Source organism: Rattus norvegicus, chromosome 4, assembly GCF_021556685.1.
Source record: "Rattus norvegicus strain SHRSP/BbbUtx chromosome 4, alternate assembly SHRSP_T2T, whole genome shotgun sequence".
Taxonomy (NCBI): domain Eukaryota; kingdom Metazoa; phylum Chordata; class Mammalia; order Rodentia; family Muridae; genus Rattus; species Rattus norvegicus.
This window is the reverse complement of record NC_141537.1, coordinates 35,214,580-35,219,185: the sequence shown is the minus strand read 5'-3', so window position 1 is coordinate 35,219,185 and position 4,606 is coordinate 35,214,580.

Here is a 4,606-nt window from a genome sequence, read left to right as displayed (position 1 = left end):
GTTAACACAAACTCTCTGCCTCGGCACGTGGAAACCCTTCCCTATTGCCTGAGAAGCCCAAGAGGTTCTAGGTTTTGTTTTGAATTTTCTTTCAGATCATCTGGTATTATGCATTTAGAAGCTTCTGTTTCAAAAACCAAAGATTAAAAACTCTTCCATTTGGGGCATTGTGGTCAACCCCGGAAGATCCTGCCTCCCCCTCTGGCCCTCCTTGGCCTAAATTGGTTGTAATTTTCCTTCACTCAAGTCAGGGAGGGAAGCAATGTGGGATGATGGGCTCTGCTTTGGCTTCCTTAACCTGCCAGGCCCAAGCCATTTCACAACAACCATTCTGTTAAGTCCTAAAATGAGATGTATAGTCAATATACACCATTAATTTTCTTAAGCCAAGATAATTTCTTAGGAAATATATAAATTCAGGCTGGCAAGATAGCTCAGGGGATCAAGTCACTTACTCCAACCCTGATGACCTGAGTTAGATTCCTAGAACCTACGTGGTAGAAAGAGAGATCTGAATCTCACAAGTTGTCGTCTAATCTCCATATGTGCTTGCGACATGTGCCTGTACCCACACACATATTCACACCCAAACACATAAGCACATGTAGGCATGCACATGTGCGTGCACACACATACACCACAAGTGAAATAATAGTAGTAATATATGTAATTTAAATAATTTTTGGAGAGTAATATAAACTAGAGGGCCTGGGGAGAAACTCAGAAAAGTCCTTGCTAAGCAAGCCCTAAGGACCAAATTTGGATCCACAATCTACATGAAAAGCCGACCATGACATAACCCACCTGTCATTCCGGGGCTGAGGATGTGGAATAAGAGGATCCCCAGGACTTGCTGAATCAGTGAGCTTCAGACCCAGGGACAGACCAGGTCTCAAAACTAAAACAAAGAGGGACAGAGGTAAAAATACCCAATATCAAACTAGCTTACACACACAGTCATGCCTGTGTATACAAACAAGCAAACTACACACACACACACACACACACACACACACACACACACACACACACACACCATGCCTGAACTTCAAGAAAAGTATAAATTAGGAATACAAATAATAAAATAGTATGTACTCCAGTATGTAAAGGCTTGGGAATAAAGACGTTAGCATAGGTAGTGGGATAGCCAGGTCTATATTTAAATAGAGAATTGCATTGGGCTCATCAGCTGGAATACAAACTAAGGCGAGTGTGCCATGCACACAACGAAGGCTTCTGAGCAGTGACATTACAGTATACAACAGTATAAACAGCTTTTTAAAAGCTCCGCCTGGCAGGGTGGCACATGCCTACAATTCTAAAACTCGGAGGATTGTGGGTTTAAATTTACCCCAAACTACATAATAAATAAATAAATAAATAAATAAATAAATAAATAAATAAATAAATAACTTTCTTTTTGTTTTCAAAAAGCCTCAAAACAACGGCAGTCCTGAACAAGACCAGTGGGCAAAGCAAGCCTTATGCCTAGGAAGCGTAGACTCCATTAAAACTCTCAGCAAGCACCTGTTTGCCTGTGAAACGGCGTTAGATTGGTGGTTTGAATAATTAAATGTAGGTTTTTGCCAAATTTGTAAGCACGTCTGGCACAGATCAATTTTTCATTCCAGAGTTTAACCCCAAATTTGCGTACCACCGGTATCCTGACGCCTGCCCAGGAAATGTCACGGATGTCCTCGGTCAATCGACGGTCAAAGAACAAACTCGCAAGTTTTTAAAATTACCTGTAACAGTGTACTCATTTAACATTTATTTCAGTTTTTAAATTGTGTGCGTGTGTGTATCTGTGTGCGAGCACATGCACACGTGAGTGCAGGTGCCCTTGGAGTGCGGCTGGAGGTACGGGCAGCTTTGGTCTGACCAACGTGGAATCTATGACTCGAACTCAGATTCCTCTCCAAAAGCAGTAAGGATCCTGAAGCACTAAGTCATCTCTCTGGCTCCTGGTGTAATCTTTTGAGAGCTGGGGAAGCAAACCTCAGAGTTCTCAAATGGATTGTCATGCCCCACTCCCGGCATGGGGTTGACAGAGAGAAAAGCAGACAAGCCAATCAAGAAGAAAAGCTCCTTCAATGAACAGTTCAAGCTTTGAGGTGATCTTTGCATCCCTGTCTATGCTGTGGCCCTGTGATCCTATCCTCTGCTTTTCTCTTGTAGTGATCCACCTATTTCCTCCATGTTAGAGAGGACATAATTTTACTGCGGCATGGTGGAAGCTTAAGAGCTGAACATGCAAATTATGTCATTATAACTTCAAAAAGGGGTCAAACTCTCTTCTATTTCATTTTCCTCTTTAAAGTTTACCCTTAATTGCAGCCTGTAGACCAAGCTGCATGTCTTGGCATAACTCCCATGCTGTTAAAAAAAAAAAAAATGTTAAGGAATTCCTTCCTGCCTGTGTGTCCACTTTCAACTTGGTTCCAGACCAATACCGCTTTCTTTAAGTTTGTCTGAACCCTGCCTTCTGAATGCCCCACAGTCACCTGGTGACACCATCATCTCCTCTTCAGCACTCCTTGAACAACACCTGTCTCACCACAGCTCACAAATGTCATCTAGAGTCTCAAGAGTGCTTGCCTAGCATACAAGAAGCCCTGGGTCAATCCTCAGCAAAAAGGTGCACATTTGTAATGCCAACACTCAGAGGACCATCCAAGGGGTCAGAAGTACAATATCCTCCCTTAGCTACATAGTTCAAGGCCAGCCTGGGATACCTGAGACCCTTTCTTTAGAAAGAGAGAGAGAGAGAGAGAGAGAGAGAGAGAGAGAGAACAGAAAAGGAAAAGAAAAGAGCTAAAAGAGCCTATTCCAGACTAGAACTACTCAATAATAGTATGCTCTCTATAACGTACAAGGCCTTGGGCTCAGTCACCAACATAGCAAAAGCTAAGAGTGAATTAAAGTAAAATTAAATAAAGAAAAGGTCAAGCTCTGCTTACAACCCTACAAAGCTCACCTCTGATGCTTACTGAATAAAGTAGGTTAGTGCAGTGACATAGTGTCAATCAGGTCACTGAGAGTTTTGAATAACTAATCATTTACTACCACTGTTACTGGTGGCTGCTGGTGGTGTTACACAGCTCCTAAGTAGCAGAGACGGAAAAGTAACATTGGCTTTTGTTTATTCTTACTGCTGCTTTTAATCTCAACATAGAAAGATTTTCAGTCATCTATTCACTATACCACTAAAGTAAAAATGTCTTTGGTGAACTAATTCATATTTACCTTTACCTGGCTCCTTTGAGAGCTAATAAGTCTCTCAAAATGCCTTCCTGCTTTTCCCTTTGTCAGTTCAGTTAGAAAACCCTTCATTTCCTAGTCTATTATCATATCTTCAGAGGTGCCTCTGCCCTTCTGATGGTTTAAAGTGCCCTTCCTTTGACCTTTTCCAACGTCATTGTTTTTGGGGGATATTCAGACTTGCCAAGCTGACTTGCAAGGGAGACTCACATGCCCTATATTTGAGCACATATCTAGAACAACATTTTCTCATTTTATTTCAAAAGGATACCGTAGGCAAAGGAGCACTTGGGACTTGGAGCTTCTTAGAAAAACAATCTATTCAGGCTGCACCAAGGACTCAGCGCTCTGTTCATGGGTCCCTGTTCATTCATCTGCCCCTGTATGTTAAGATTCCATCCAACTTCAAGATCTCTCTTGAATGCCGCCTCCTCTATTGTATTAGTATTAGTGTTACTATTACTCTATATTACTGTCTCCTGCGTAATTGTATAAGAAATTGGTTCACACTGTTTTAGAGGCTAAGAAGTCTCAGGAACTGCCAAGCACAAGCTAGACATCCATGAGAGTAGGTACTGCAGCTTCAGGCTGAAGTGGACTCTACTAGAACCAGGAAATCAATGAAATAGATTCTGGGTCAAGTCTGAAGTCATAAAAGCTGCAGCCCTCTAGTATAAGCCAATTATGGTTTAGGTATAAAGTGTTGTCCTCTCAAAGACCAAAAGCCTACCATGTGTTGAAGACTTAAGTCTTTATAAGACTTAACGTCCCAGTACTCCAGTGATCAGAAGTGGACCTTCAAGGGAAGATTACAGTGTGAAGACTCTGATATCATCAAGAGCTGATCCACTGATGGCATCATAACTGGTGGTGTTGAGGTAAAGTGATAGGAACTAGGAAGTGAGGCCTACTGCGAGGAAAATTTCTTGGAGGTCCTCTTAGAAAGGAATATTTTGTCCGTCACTCTGTCCTGTCATTCTTTCTCATTCTGTTTCCCAGCTGTCATGAGGTGAACAGTTTTGTTCTGCCACATGATCCCAACCATGATGCTGTGCCTCGTATTGGACCAAAAAGAAATATCTTACCAGGTATTTACTGAACCACAAGCTAAAAATACAAATATTTCCTTCTATAAGCTATACTGTCATCACAGTAGCAAAAAAACCAAACAAACAAAAACATAGCAAATCCTGTTCCAAACAGGAAAAAAACTGATGTCCCCACTCAAACAATCAGATGGAGAGAGAGCTCTCTCCTTTCTTCCATGGTTTTTTTCTTTTAATTCAAGCTTATAAATAAACAGATCAAGATGGGTTGGATAATGCACACCGGGGAAAAGCTATCT